The 17,144-nt window shown below is 34.2% G+C and overlaps 1 non-coding gene and 1 pseudogene across 1 annotated transcript; both read left to right on the forward strand.

Annotated features, from left to right (window-relative positions):
* Window positions 1–9,176: 9,176 nt before the first annotated feature.
* LOC120154817 lies at window positions 9,177–11,128 on the forward strand (annotated as a pseudogene).
* Window positions 10,340–10,463, forward strand: LOC120154937. The gene has a single exon (XR_005518921.1). It is a non-coding gene; the product is annotated as a small nucleolar RNA snoR83 (small nucleolar RNA).
* Window positions 11,129–17,144: the final 6,016 nt, after the last annotated feature.

A 17,144-nucleotide genomic window follows, 5' to 3' on the forward strand; every position in this document is an offset into this window, starting at 1 on the left:
CAATTAAGAGAAACGTTAGCCATTAGTTCCGTAATCAATATTCATAAATAATGTGATATGGCAAAATTGGTCATATTGCTAATAATGATGTAAATGATGCAATAATAAATAAATCACACCAAACATATAAGTTCAAACCATCCATAAATCCAAACAAATTCACAATCCTCAAATTCAAACATCCCAAAATATTCAAAATGTTAAAACAATAAGTTTGGAAAACAAAGTAAAACATTTAATCATATATCCGGATCAGGAGGAGGAAAACGAGCTCGCATAGCGGCCATTTCGTTAGTGAGGACATTAATACGTGCGTTGGTTGCTTCATTATTTGCACGCATTTCCCGAAGAATTTCTAATTGTTGAGCTCCCATTGTGGATAAATGGGACTCTATAGAATTAAAGCGCGAATCCATGGTTGCATATCGGTAATCAAATGTCTCCATAAAAGATTGAAAATATGGAGGCATTTGAGTCGATTGTTGTGCTTGCTCTTCGGGTTGCTCCTCGGCCTGCTCAGGTTCATCTTCAGCTTCATCGATGTCTCGCATTAGTTGCTCAAGCTCGAGATCTTCGTCAGCTTCGGGTGGAGCTTGTGAAGAACTAGCTCCCGGAGTAGTTGCAGAAGATCGAACCCATTCCCCGGTTTCCTTATCTTTAATCCATCCCGCTCTCGTTAAGGAAACAAGGTTAATTTGTTTCTTAAGAGGAAAAACGGCATCTAGACCGACTCTAAGCCCAGCTTTGGAAAACAGATTACTCAAAATACAACCGTAAACAAGAGATGAACAAAGTTTTTTATTAGGAACAAGATTTACGGTTTCAACAATTTCAGCAAAAATAATCTGAGGTAGGTTGATTTTAATATTGTTTTCGAAACAATGTAACCACCAAAGATCTAAGGCTCTAAGAGTAGAATAACGACCTCCAGATGGTCGAAACCACCAAGAAATCATTAGATGAAGAAAACGTTCATGAAGGTCTAGGACACTTGCACTATCCCTTCTTTTATAACGAGATCCTAAAACCTGTTTTTCATTTGAAATCCCTTCATTATCTAATCCGAATGTATTGGCTATGTAAACCGAGTCAATATATAAGAATTGTCCTAGAAGGTAGGAACGAATTCCTATGGTTTCGGATTCAGTTTGGTCTTTAACACAAACGGCATTAGAATAGAAAATACGAACAAGTTGATGGTAAACGATGGGTTCAAGGTCAAAGAGTTTATCAAATTTCCACTCTTGTAAAAGAGGAAGATATTTAAAATTGATAGCTAACATAGCTTGACGAGAAGGAATACGTTCTTCCCGGATTTTGTAAGAGTCGAAATATTGATAATACCAAAAATGATGATTTCTAGGACCAGGATGATTGAAACACGAATTTTGGATAGTCAAATTAGGATCAATAGAATTAGGATTAGAAATTGGAATAGGTGGAGGATTTGGAGGTGGATTTGGTTGTCGGTGTGAACGACTAGATGAAGATCTAGCACGTTTAGGATTAGACATGGTGAAGGAAATCGGAATAGATTGGATAACCTGCAATTTTAAAAACAAATGTATGCAATTCAATTAATCCCAAAACTCAATTGAGTCCTCAATATTTCAAGGTTCTCTAAATCAATCATAATGGGCAAAGTTTTTGAAAAACTTTTAAAAAAATATGGTTTTGAGAAACAATATATGTATAGTTTTCATAACAATAACATAATTTAATCAAAACACAATGATTTGAAAAACAACAATATATTTTTTTTAATTTTGAAAATTTAAAATTTTTGGAAAATTTTTGTGTTTTTGATGAAATTAGTTGTAACATCTAGTTTCTAATCACTAAACAATCAATGCCCGATCACTATTTCAACCTAGAACTAATTAAAACTAATCCTATGTTCAAAATCAATGAAATAGAGAGTTTAGAAAATTTACCTTGAAAGATGAAGATTGAGGGGATTTAGATGTTGTTTGCACGATTTTAATGATGATTGCAAGTTTAGGAGATGATATTTGAAGTGATTTCCGATTAAAATCAATGATTTGAGGCAAGAATGGAGATTTGAGTGTTTGAGGGAGAGAAACGGCGGAATAGGTTTTGGGATTTTGGGGTTTTGGGTGTTCTTGCCCGATTTTAACAAACCCCAGGGGGGTATCGATTCCCCTGTGGGGGGAATCGGTTCCCCTTCAAAGGGGGAATCGGTTCCCTCATGGAGGGATCGATTCCCTCTGCACCAAAATGCTAAAATCCGACTTTTAAGCACATAAAATGCTAAATTAATCTTCTCTAGTGGTACAGGCAACTCATATATTGAAAAATAATTATGTTCAAACAATTAAATTAATCTTTAAACATTATTTGAACATAAAATTAATTTTCACTAAGAATCATAAACTCCCCCTAACTAATAGCAAGAATGCAATCAAAAATTATTATTATAAGCATTTTCAGTATTTATTAAAAGTGCTAGATTATTTTAAACACTAAGTGAAGATAGGTTAGTTAAACCTAATTCTCTTCTAAGTGTCCAAAACATTTCCTTGTCTAAGGGTTTTGTAAAGATATCCGCTAATTGATGCAAAGTATCAACATATTCTAGAACTACATCTTCCTTAGTGACATGGTCTCTAATGAAGTGATGTCTTATTTCAATGTGCTTAGTTCTAGAGTGTTGGATGGGATTTTTAGTGAGACAAATAGCACTAGTATTGTCACACTTGATAGGAATGGTACCTACTTCAATTCCATAATCAAAAAGTTGTTGTTTCATCCATAAAACTTGTGCACAACAACTACCGTCTGAAATGTATTCCGCTTCAGTGGTCGATAATGCAACACAATTTTGTTTCTTTGAAAACCAAGAAATCAGCATATTTCCAAGGAATTGGCAAGTACCGGAGGTGCTTTTCCTATCTAATTTGCATCCTCCATAATCTGCATCAGAAAAGGCATGCAAGCTAAAGCTAGAGTCTCTAGGATACCAAAGTCCTAAACTAGGAGTGTCCTTAAGGTATCTAAAGATTCTCTTAACAGCTAGTAAATGTGATTCTTTAGGACATGATTGAAACCTAGCACACAAGCAAACACTAAACATAATATCCGGTCTACTTGCGGTTAGATAAAGCAAAGAGCCAATCATTGACCTATATAATTTAACATCTACACATTTACCTCCTTCATCTAAGTCAAGCTTTGTTGAAGAGCTCATTGGAGTGTTATGAGGTTTCCCATTTTCCAGTCCAAACTTCTTGAGCATATCTTTGACGTACTTAGCTTGATTAATGAAGATGTCATCTTTTCTTTGCTTGATTTGGAGTCCCAAGAAAAATGAGAGCTCCCCCATCATGCTCATCTCAAACTCACTTTGCATTAGCTTAGAAAATTCTTGGCAAAGAACATCATTAGTAGAACCAAATATTATATCATCAACATAAATTTGAACTACTAATAAATCTTTACCTTTTCTCTTTAAAAACAATGTAGTGTCAACCTTTCCTTTTAAAAAACCTTTTTCAATTAAAAAATTTGACAATCTTTCATACCAAGCTCTAGGAGCTTGTTTTAAACCATAAAGAGCTTTTGTCAATTTTAAAACATGATCCGGAAAATTTGAATCTTCAAAACCTGGAGGTTGTTCCACGTACACTTATTCTTTTATAAAACCATTTAAAAATGCACTTTTAACATCCATTTGATATAATTTAAATTCATTGAAACATGCAAATGCTAATAATATTCTAATTGCTTCCATCCTAGCTACGGGAGCGTATGTTTCATCATAGTCTATGCCCTCTTCTTGAGTATAGCCTTGAGCAACAAGTCTAGCATTGTTCCTCACTATATTACCACTTTCATCAAGTTTATTTCTAAAAACCCATCTAGTACCTACAGTAGATTTATTACTAGGCCTTTCAACTAATGTCCATACTTTACTTCTCTCAAATTGATTTAATTCTTCTTGCATAGCCATAATCCAATGTTCATCTTTTAATGTTTCTTTGATGTTGTTAGGCTCTATGCATGAAATAAATGCAACATAATTACATATATTTCTAAGAGAAGATCGAGTAGTTACCCCTTTTGATGGATCACCTATAATTTCACCATCCTTGACATAGTTGTACTCTCTTGGAAAAGATACTTCCCTTTCTTCACTGGTTGGATTCTCGAGGGGATCATGAGTTTCCTCATCTTTTGTTTCTTCCTTTGATGATGATTCTCCAACGTCATGTCTAACGTCATTTGCTTGTACAATACCTACATCATCATTAACAGAAGAATCCTTCCTCAGAAGGGGATTATCATCGAAAACAACATGTATAGACTCTTCTACAACTAAAGTTCTTTTATTAAATACACGATAAGCTTTAGAATTTAAGGAATAACCCAGAAAAATTCCTTCATCACTTTTAGCATCAAATTTGCCAAGGTTTTCTTTACCGTTGTTTAAAACAAAACATTTACATCCAAAAGGATGAAAATAGCTAATGTTAGGCTTTTTATTTTTGAGAATTTCATATGGAGTTTTCTTTAAAATTGGCCTAATCATTACTCGATTTATAACATAACAAGCAGTATTTGTGGCTTCCGCCCAAAAATATTTTGGCAAATTATTTTCACAAAGCATGGTTCTAGCCATTTCTTCTAAAGTTCGATTTTTCCTCTCAACAACTCCATTTTGTTGAGGGGTTCTAGGTGCTGAAAAATTATGGTTAATACCATTAGAATTACAAAACTCAATAAATCCAAGATTTTCAAATTCAGTTCCATGATCACTTCTAACACTAGTGATAGAGTAACCTTTTTCATTTTGGATTATTTTTGAAAATGTGATGAAATTTTCTAATGCTTCATCTTTAGTACTTAAGAATAGAACCCAAGTGTATCTAGAATAGTCATCTACCAAGACAAATGCATATTGTTTTCCTCCCAAGCTAGTAGTTCTAGTTGGCCCAAAAAGATCTAAATGGATCAATTGTAATACTCTACTAGTTGATACATCATTAATAGATTTAAAAGAAACTCGTTTTTGTTTTCCTTTAGCACAAGCATCACAGATTTTATCATTATCAAATTTAAGCTTAGGCAACCCTCTTACTAAGTCTCCTTGAATTAACCGTTGCAAAACACTCATACTAGCATGACCTAGTCTCCTATGCCATAACTAACTATCATGCTCATCCTTAGCAACTAGGCATAAATTAGTCATATCAATAGAATCTAAATGCACCATGTAAATGTTTCATATTCTATGACCAACAAGCATAATCCGATTAGATGCAATGTCAATGACTTTACAACCATTAATTTCAAATAAGACATTGAATCCTTTATCGCATAATTGACTAATACTCAATAGATTATGCTTTAATCCATTCACATATAAAACATTCTTAATTTGTATGGAAGAGGTGTTACCTATTGTACCAATACCTTCAATGTGACCTTTTGAATTGTCTCCAAAAGTCACTTCTCCTCCATTTTTGACGTTAAGCTCAATGAACCGGCTTTTGTCTCCGGTCATATGTCTTGAGCATCCACTATCAAGGTACCATGAATTTGAATTTGTTTCCCGTGCCTTGTAGCAATGCTCATTTCCCTACAAACATAGATTAATATTTGATTTTTGGTACCCAAATTCTTTTGGGTCCATATTCATTAGTTTCCAAAATCCTAGTCCCCTTAGGTATCCATTTGTGTAGGATATTTTTATCTTTAGTAGTAATGAGTTCTTTAGGAACCCACATACTTCTAATGATTTTTCCATTAGAGGTTCTTTGGGGACCTTATGATTGTAGTTTCTAAAACTTTTTCTAACAAAGTTGGATTTTGAATTTCCACCTTTTTCAAAATGTTTGTTCCAACTTTATCAAAAGAAGTTTTAAGATCATCAATTTTCTTTTGATGATCATCATTGATCTTTGAAAGTAAATTTTGCAAATCTAAATTTTTCTTTTCAAACTCTTCTAGTTTGATTTGCAAATCTTTGATTTTACTTTCAAGATCGTTGTTGGTTTTGGATATGAGTTTGTTTTCATTTTTCAATTTTGAAACATCATTTTTATATTTTAAAAACAATTTCTAATAATCCGAAGCCAACCCATTGTACTCCTCAAATAACTCATCATAAGATAAATCATCAAAATCGGATGAGTTAGGGGTTACCTTAGAATCTTCCCCGAATGCTATCAAGCACAAGTTTGCTACTTCTTGTTCCTCTTTATCGGAACTTTCTTCATCGCTCCATGTAGCCACATGAGCCTTGTGCTTATTCTTTGATTGACCCTTTTTCTTCAATTGTGGGCAATCATATTTGACATGCCCCGGCTTTTTGCATTCATAGCAAATGATTGGGTCCTTATCTTTTGGTTCATTTTTGAGGCCTTCGTTTCGTTTGAATTTTCTTCCTTGGTAAGGTTTCATCATTTTTCTGAACCGTTTGGCAAACAATGCCATTTCCTCGTCATCATCATCATTATTAGAATCACTCTCATCTTTTGTGGATTTGAGAGCAACTCCAATATTTTTCTTATTCTCCTTTTCCTTTGGTGTCTCTTCAACTTTATCAAGGTCCACCTCATCTTCAAGCATCATCTCATGAGTGAGGAGTGAATCGATAAGTTCTTCAAGAGTTAAGGACGATAGGTCCTTAGACTCGATGATTGCCGTCTTCTTTGATTGCCATGATTTTGGGAGGGAGTAGACTAACTTCCTCACAAGCTTTTCATTTGAGATGATCTCTCCATATGATTTGAGACCATTGACAATCGTTGAAAATCTATCCGTCATAGCTTTGATGTCTTCATTTGGTTTCATCCTGAAATTTTCATAGCTATGCGTTAGAATACTAATTTTTGATTTCTTTACCTCATCTGTACCTCCATGTGTGACTTGAAGCTTGTCCCATATTTCTTTGGCGGTTGTACACGATGAAACTCTTTCGTATTCATCTGGTCCAAGAGCACAAAAAATAATATGGATGGCTTTGGAGTTGAGCTGGAACATTCTTGTCTCTCCTTCACTCCACAACCTTGGATGAGTGAGAGGTTTGATGTATCCTTCTTCTACAGCATTCCATGCTCCCATGTCACTTGCTTGAATGAAGTACGTCATTCTGTTCTTCCAATAGGCATAGTTAGCTCCATTGAAGAAATGAGGCTTGTTGACGGGCATCGAATCGAGACCGGAGTCGAAGTTTGAAGCGGAAGCCATTGATGACTTTAATAATCGATATAACTCTTCCCGAATCGACTCAAGAGGCGATTAAACCTTCAAATGAGTTAGGCTCTGATGCCAATTGTTGAGTTAATCGATCGACGGAATCGACCAAGAGGGGGGTGAATTGGCAATTAAAAATTTCGTGGAAGCTTTTGCAGAAAAATTGAAAGTAATTGCACAGCGATTTACAGTGGTTCGACTTTCTCAAACAAAGTCTACGTCCACTACCTTAGCTATCCACACTAAGGATTTTCCAACAAATTCACTAATTTGTTCTTTCTTTTGAGGCCAAAGAGATAACTTACAAAATCCCTCAAGAGTATACCCCAACTCTTGAGAACACTCTTTTTCCCAAAGAGAAGATTACAAATTTGCAAACTTACAAGAAAACCTCACAAGGTAAGATGTTTGCACAATTCTAGAACAAGAAAATAACACTCAAAGATAATTACAAATGAGCACAAATGGTGTTCTTGAAAGCAAAATGAATATTGAAAGGAAAATTGGCTTGATTTGCACAAACTTGATGTTTGATGCTTTCTCTCTTGTTTCTCTATGATTTCTTGTTGATCAAGGGTTTCAGAACTTGTTTAAATACACCTTGAATCTCTTCTGAACGTTGGGGATGATTAGTGAAGATCATATAGCCGTTTTAGTGTGAAAACAATTAATAAAACAGTTTGGAGCGTGGGGGGGAATCATTACCCCCTATGGGGAATCGGTTCCCTAAGTGTAAAATTCAAATATTTCGACCGTTGAACAGGGGGGAATCGGTACCCCCTATGGGGGAATCGGTTCCCTCCGAGCATTCTGGAAATCTCGGAGCCAAACCATTCAGGGGGGAATCGGTACCCCCTTGGGGGGGGAATCGGTTCCCTCTGAGCAATCTGGAATTTTTGGCTTTGAAATGGTTCGAAATACTTTGAAAGATTATTTTGAAATTGTTTTAAGATTAAAACTTAATTTTACACTTAAGTAAGGATTAAAAATGATTTTTGAAATATTTTGAGTAATGTTTTGATATTCGAATAATTATATCGAATATACTTAGAAAATCATTTTGGAAAATCTTAAAATTCATTTAACTTAATTTGTTATATCGAAATATCAAAATATCAAAATATTTTCAACACATTTCCTGCAGACCATAACAATCACCAACCATAACTCTCCATCCAAATGAAAAGGAGTAAATTGTCAATAATTGTCTCAACTACAATTCTTCTATTAATGAATCAGGAAAGACTTGCACTACAATTCTAACAGAACTAAGCTTATTTTTGGACTGTTAAATCCTCTTTGGATTCACTTATATTGGTGGAAATATACATTGCGCTAATTTTTTTTATTGATCTAATGATTAATACAAGTGATATCTATTTGAAAGGCTCTCAAATTATTTGATAATGAATGCTCAAATATCCTTATCATATGATGTTCTCAAACCTCAAACCTCTAGAAATAATAACCATCTCTTTAAACATTGAAATAGTTTGGTTCATGCACATTGCACTAAATTTAATAAATGAGACAATAAATTTGAGGATGTATTGTCATATTTCTTTATACCCCTCGTATCATATAATAGATGTTTAACATGTTTATTCTCTCTCTCCCTAGATTTATCCAGAAATAAATAGAGGATGTTGAATATGGTTAAACCTTTTGAAAACTTTTAAATTCTTATATGGTTTATATATTTTTTTATATTTTATATCAATAATTTAATTTCACATTTTTTTAATTTTTTAATTTTATATTTGTAATTTTTTATGAAAACTTTTAAATTTATATCTCTTAACATAAAATCTTACGTTGATCCCATAATTTTGTATAATCTCTCTCTCTTGATCAAGCCCTTTGTTATATATAACAGGCCACTTTTAGCAGATCCATTCATTTCATAATTTGGACGGCCCAGATTTAGTCCTTTAAGGATCAACTCACCCTCTATTATGTACCCCCCATCCATCAAACAAGCAATTTGATTGTTAATACTGAAGATTCAAAATTTTCATCTACTGGAGGAATTAAATCATGTTTATCTTCGATTGGTTCTATGAGATCCTTGCTTCCCTGGGTTTATGGCGAAAGGATGCCAAGATCTTGTTTTTAGGGCTTGATAATGCCGGCAAAACCACGCTGCTTCATATGCTCAAAGATGAGGTATTATTCATAAACCATATCAATATACCGTTTTGGGGGATTAGATTTGCGTTGATATTATTGGGTTTTCTTTTATAGTTCTATATGTCTGATCTAATTTGATTCATGATAATTAAGGGTATGCATCTTGTTCTCTCTTTTACTGTTGATGAAATTTGGGTGAGATTAGCCCTTTTAGATGGAAGGATTTTAAATTGATATTTATCCGGGGGGAAAACCAGAGTAAGAATTGTTACGGATTGGTTGATTGTTTTCTTCAGTAATAAGATGATTGAAATTTGGTGTTTAATGGATGTTGGTAATGGGATTTTGCAGAGATTAGTTCAGCATCAGCCGACACAGCATCCGACGTCGGAGGAATTGAGTATTGGGAAAATCAAGTTTAAGGCTTTCGATTTGGGTGGCCATCAGATTGCTCGAAGAGTTTGGAAAGATTACTACGCCAAGGTACATTTCCTCTATGTTGTTCAGATTTGAAGTACCCGTGTCCGACGCATACGAGGATATGATCTCTAGATACCTTCAAAATATAAATTTAACAACACTTGCGTTGGATACTAGTCCAGCACTCGCACTCGAGGCCGAGTGACATAGCATTTCTTTTACCTGGAAATCCATTTGATTATGTTTAGAGAAAAACTATGTCTTTCTCATCCAATGTTTAGTTGCTATTTGGCTCTTTTTTTTAAGTATTTATTCAGGTTGTGGAGAATAGATTCCATTAGTACATAACTGTGTCTTTTATGATTTGAACATTAGGCGATAAGTCCTAAACGCATTAATCCGTTGTTCAACTATGATCAAATATGGTCAATTTTTATGTGTGAGTGGGGATTCAATAATTTAGTTGTAGTATTCATCTAGTATGCTACCTTTTTTTTTATTTTCAACTTCAGGATCTCAATGATTGCCGGAGCTTCTTGTCATAGTTTTTTTCCCCGAATGTGCCTTTATAATCTCAGATAATAATTCTTGTGATTATCTGACTCATGAGGGGCAACGAATAAGAATGGGGAGTTCGCTGATGGTGCCTTTAATTTCGGGAAAAAGGTGCTTTGATAGTACCTCACCGCACACCATATATTTGCGCTCTCTGTCAAGATTACAACCGGAAAACGAATATGGATTTTTCTCTTTTTATTTCAGTCTTTCAGTTATACATACTCTGATTCTTTTATCCTTGGCTTGTCTTGTCTTGTGTCTGGGTCTGGGGTGTATTGTTCTAAAAGGGCCCTGCAAATTTTCAGAGGCTCAGCTATAACCAGTGCAATGTTATGAATGAGAACTTGATTACGAAAGCATTTAATATTTTCTTTTTAATGCAGAGCATAACGAAAGTGATACGGAATTTGTTTGTAGGTGGATGCGGTTGTCTACCTGGTGGATGCTTATGACAAGGAAAGGTTTGCCGAGTCAAAAAGGGAGTTGGACGCTCTTCTCTCAGATGAATCTTTAGCTAATGTTCCGTTCCTCATCTTGGGCAACAAGATCGATATACCATACGCTGCCTCTGAGATGAGCTGCGATATCACCTTGGCCTGACCAATTTCACTACAGGCAAGGGTAAGGTCAATTTGGGAGACTCGAAGGTTCGCCCCCTCGAGGTATTCATGTGTAGCATTGTTCGTAAAATGGGTTATGGAGATGGTTTTAAGTGGGTTTCTCAGTACATTAAGTAGGTAGCTACACAGGAAATTTAGACATACTTTTGTTCTTAATGTTTATTTTTATACTGAATCGGATCGAATGCTCTCGGAAATCATGGTTGCAGGTGTTTCAAACCCCCTAGTACCCTGCTTTCTCCCCTTCTCTGGTCCCATTTGTTTTCTTTCCTTCCACTTTCTGTTTAACTGGTAAACTTCATTCTTTACCAGGCAGTGAGACAGAAGTAATTGATGATTTGGGACCTAAGTTGTGCTATCTGCTTATTCTTAATGGCTTTATTTGAGACTGAAACAATAATGTTTCAAATAGCATTTTTCAATATTTTTCCTAAAAAAATCTCATCTTTTAAACGATATAGGTAATTCTGGGCTTTAAAAGAAGTCCAGGGACGAATATAATAATTTTACCTAAACACTATCACATGCATCATACTCCCAGTTTTTTAAACATGGTTTTGTAGTTGCATTGATAACTCTATACTTTGATAAAATTATCAATCTAGAATTCACACATTTCACCCCTAAACAATCCAACATTATCACATTTCCTCCATTAAAAACAACACAAAAACAAAGGGGCTTTCTTGACTTTGATCTTTTAAATATATTTTTACGTCGGTGACGACTCCGAAGGACTCCGGTTTAACGGTCGACAGAAGAAGTAACCCCGAGAAAGATTGGAACATTACATGTCTAGGGAAAAAGAAGTAGCAACGCATCGCATCATTCAAGTGAATGAAATCCTCGAACAAAATGGGACTTACCTCATCAAACATCAAATGTGCTTCAAATGATGCTGAAGAATGGAAGACACGCATATCTTTACAACTACCCTATTCTCAAACAGTTAATGTTGAAGGAAAATGGAGTGTTCATGGCATTACAATGAAAAGGGATGCTGCCCCAATTCCACGTCTCTTCTATGTTGGCCACAACTGTTTCATCTTCCAAACTAATGTTGAAGAGTGCAACAAGATCAAGGAATAAGTAATTATATGCATTCATTATATGTATACATGCATGGTTTAATGTTGGCGACCTACACCTTAGAATACATACATGCATGGTACATGTCATTCACTTTGAATGAGCTTTTTGGTATGACTCGGATATCAATAATCGCAAAATGATAACCTCAAGGAAGCTGAGAGAGCATGAGAATTTAGGAAGAAACTAGGCTTTCAAATTGAAGTAGCAACCCATTCAAAGTGAACTTACCTCATCAAAGGTCAAATGCACATCTCAACAAAATGCTTCAAGTTGTTCCTATTTTGGTATTACCATCACATTTGGACTTTTTGAAGTTGGCATTTGGAATGAATTTTTTTTACTATTTCATACATCTATTTTTTATATTTCAATTTTTTTTGCACAATAACGCCAAAACACTTCAAGTATACTTGAACGATAAAATATTTTATAACGGCTATAAACGATAAAATAAACTCTAATAAATAATATTCTACCGGGAGGATCTTGTCTAAAACGAGCACATACGAACCGAATCGGACCTCATCTACACTGTAAGCACTAAATAATATTTTCCTATTACATTTATATTAATGTTACTTCTCATCTCGAATGGTGCATCAATTACAACCCTTTATATAGTTCAAGTGAACCTTAAAATACATACATTCTACCCTAACTTAATTCATCCATTCAAGATATGTCTTAATTGTTAAAGTCAATTAATCTTGAATGCGGAAGCAATTAACTCATAAGGATCTTGATAGAGTAATTAAATCAACCAAATCAAGCTCATGGCATAATTATTAAGAATTTCAGTAAAAGAAATGAAAACTTACTTTATGATTCCATTATGATAGTTGAATATCCCAAAAGCAAGAAATAATAAATTTTATCAAATCCCAGTATTGTATAATCCTCAATTTGTCTTGTGATGATATCAAGACTTGTTTGATTCTTGATGAAAGAATCAGAACCTCAAAACAGAGAGAGTGTTCTTGTTTTCTTTTAAGAGAGAAAAAGAAAAAGCCTTGAAAAAAAAACTTTTTACTATGTGAGCTTTTTAAAAAACTGATTCCACTATGTTTTTTAAATCACAAAATAACCGAAAGACCCTCTACTTTTTAGTTACACATAACACCACTCAAGCTTATATTTTCACGTTATGGGACTGAGCGATTTACACCCGATAATTGCCTCCTCAATACTACGCTAATCATTACCGTGTGTACAACAACAATTATCAATTAATTAAATTATATGAATTAATATTAGAAATCAAAATTTCTAACATTCTCTTACTTGATTCATATATGACAAGTATATAACATATTAACATAATTTAAGCACACTTAAATAATGTAATATACAAGTCACAACTTCGTAAGAACTAAACCGATCGAATCATGGCGGTCACAAGCTTGACAAACATCCCTATTCCTTCATGTATTACATGTCAATCCAATTCAAACAAACACAATTTAATAAGATAGACACCCAAAAACATCTTATCCGACAATGTCTTAAAATAAGATCCAACATCTATAATAATAACAAAATATGCATAACTAAAATATGATTCATAGATAAGCAAAATCCAAAAAAAATCGATATTTAGATTATCAAACAAACATAAATGTGCATGACATATATTCATACATGTATGACTAATCATCCGCTATAAAAGGACTTCGCGACTACTCTCATTTCACTAACATGGCCAATAAATGTCTTAGGATCTAGTCCTTTAGTCAACAGATATGCAATCATATCATTGGTAAAAATGTGCACTATTTGAACTCTTTGATTTTGCACATCTTCTTTGACAGATAGATACTTTAAATCCATATGTTTGGCACCCTTAGAGTATCTATCGTTCTTAGGGAAGAATACAACTGTCTCATTATCACATTAAATCCTCATCGATTTAGCAATGGTACCAACAATGCCTAAACCATCAACAAAATTGCTCATCCATAATGATTTAACTTTAGCTTCAAAGCATGCTACAAATTCAGCCTCCATAGTGGAAGTAACAATGACAGACTGCTTATCACTCTTCCATGAGACAACTTCATCAGCTAGAAGGAACACAAAGTCGAATGTGGACTTCTGGGTATCCGAACATCCGGCATAGTCCGAGTCCGAGTAACCAACAACCTCAAGGTTATTAGTTCTTCTATATGTGAGCGTGTGATCCTTAGTGCCTTGTAAGTACCTTAAAACTTTCTTTGCAGCTCTCCAATGAACCAGTCCAGGATTTGATTGATAACGACCCAACATACCGATTGCAAAGCTTATATCCAACCTAGTACATGTCTGAGCATACATCAAACTCCCGACTAAAGAAGCATAAGGGATATTATACATTTATTTGCACTCTATGTCATTCTTGGAACATTGGGACAGACTTAAATTGTCTCATTTCTAAAGGGAACTAGACTAGATGTACATGATTTTATCTTAAATCTTTCTAAAACTTTATTGATTTAAGCCTTTTGAGACAATCCCAAAATTCCTTGTAATCTATATTGAAGTAATTCTATTCCGATCACATAGGGAGCCTCACCCATATCCTTCATCCCAAAGATACTAGAAATGTAGCCCTTAACATCATGCAATAACCCACGATCACTAGCGGCAAGAAGAATATCATCTACATACAACACAAGGATTATAAACTTGTTTCTCACAACCTTCATATAGATGTATCGATTAAGGGTCATTTCTACAAAGTCATATGACAATACAATATCATTAAACTTCAAGTACCATTGTTTTAATCCATATATTGATTTCTTCAAACTACATACCAGATTTCTTTCACTTGTGGTCTCAAAACCTTAAGGTTGATCCATATATACCTCTTTTTCCAAATCTCCACTGACAAAGGCTATTTTAACATCCATTTGGTGAAGCTCAAGATCAAAATATGCTATCAAAGTTATTACAATCCTTAAGGAGTCATTTCTAGAAATCAGAAAGAAAGTATGTTTATAGTCAATGACATCCTTTTGAGTGTAACCTTTGGCAACAAGTTTGGATTTGTACCTCTCGATATTGCCCCTAGAGTCTCTCTTGGTCTTAAAGACCTACTTACAGTCGACTCTTTTAGAATCCTTTGGAAATTTCATCATTTCCCAAACATTGTTATCATGTATAATTTTCAACTCCTCCTTCATGGCCATCAACCACTTATTAGAATTTTCATCGTTCATGGCTTGGTCAAAAGAGATTGGATCATTATCAATGCTTAAGTCACTTTCATACTTAAGTGCATAAACTATATACTCATTTGAAGTAGCCGAACTTTTCTATCTAGTAGACCTCCTTAATATTGTTTCTTCTTGAGGTTGCACTTGCTCATTAACTTGAGCATTTTCCTCATCTTCTTAAACATTGGCATTTATAATTGGATTTGGAGCATTTATTTATTGTTGTTCTATATTCATGCCTTGTGGTCGTGCTACAATAATAAGAACATCAACTTGAGATGGATCACTTGATGGGTTTTGGTCTATCAATAACTCTCTTATCTCTACATTACGTGTTCCCATACTCCCACAGACTTTTTCATTTTCAATGAAGCGAGCATTCCCAGAATCTATAATTCTCGTACTATGGTTAGGACAATAAAATATATACCTTTTTGACCTCTATGAATATCCAATAAAACAACCACTAATGGTCTTGGAATCCAACTTCTTTTCATGTGAATTATATATCCTTACTTTGGCTTGGCAGCTGCACACGTGAATACATCTTAAACTAGGCTTTCTAGATGTCCACAATTCATAAGGTGTCTTAGGAATTGCCTTACTAGGTACCCTATTCAATATGTATGATGCATTCCTCAATGTATATATCCACAATGAAACAAGTATAGAACTATCATTCATCATACTTCTCACCATTTCCACTTCTAATAAGCATCATCAGTTTTATAAAGAAAAACTAGCTGATGCAAAACTTTTCCATCACATGCAATAAATGCCTTAAATGCAACTATATGAAACTAAATGTTATGACAATGACTTTTAGATAATCAATAACTTAAGTAAAAACACCCAAAATATAGTCTTTTTACTTTGTTATCAAACCCTCAAACTTAAGTTATTACTTGTCCTCAAGTAATGGATAATGATCAATAGAAAAATAAAATGATATGACAAAGTCTAAATCAAGATAGTCAAGTGGTCTAAAATTTCATCCCTCATAAAATAGTTTGCCTTCAACATGCTAGACTAATTGAGAAGTCAAATACCTTTCCATAGGCCAAGATCCTTTGCAGGTGTGTGTGTGTATGATTGTATCTAGTCTATGCTTAACAAAATCAGAAAGTCCCTAAATAAGTTCTTTTGTTTTGCCAATGCATAAAACTATTCATTAAGCTCAAAATTACTCATATTTATTCAACAATTAAACTTTTTAATTTTTCAATTTTTTTAGCATTGCACAAGGGGATCCATCCTATCACAACTACCATCCCGAACTCTAGATGAATGAGAGCATACCTTCCATCCCCAAGCTAGTCAGATATAGTCATCTCGTGACTACTTTTATTCACTCATGTGCTAAGGTTGCCATTTATTCAAGGGGTTTCCAAGAAATGCCATCACACAGAGGAGTGTCCCTATACAGTTATGACGAGGCATTTATTTGCAATTCAACATAATTCAAAATATTGAGGAGTTTAACTTAGCCTTTCAAACATTGATATAGCAGTTTAGTTCATTACCAAAATTTTATGTCAAGGCATGCAAAAGTTCTTTCATAAAAAATTTCAAAGTTCCTTAAGCATAGAAAACATACAATCGTGTGCAAAGAGTCACAAAGAATCAAGTTCTAGGGTTGATTATATCCGCCTCAACAGTCATGTACATTAATTTCCAACCATGGCAAAAAAATATCATCATTCGGGCATCATTAACTTATTCCAAATAACTAGCCTAATCCTAACTAATGCCATAATTAATTTTTTTTTCTACTAAACATTATCAATGCAAATGACTAAGTATGAATAATACCTCCCCCAAACTTGATGGATGCATTGTACTCAATGCATAGAAACTGAACTAAAGATGAAATGCAATGCAAAGTACCTTGACTAACATCTACTTTGATGGT

Source organism: Hibiscus syriacus, unplaced genomic scaffold, assembly GCF_006381635.1.
Source record: "Hibiscus syriacus cultivar Baekdansim isolate YM2019G1 unplaced genomic scaffold, ASM638163v2 tig00111151_pilon, whole genome shotgun sequence".
In the NCBI taxonomy this organism is placed as follows: Eukaryota; Viridiplantae; Streptophyta; class Magnoliopsida; order Malvales; family Malvaceae; genus Hibiscus; species Hibiscus syriacus.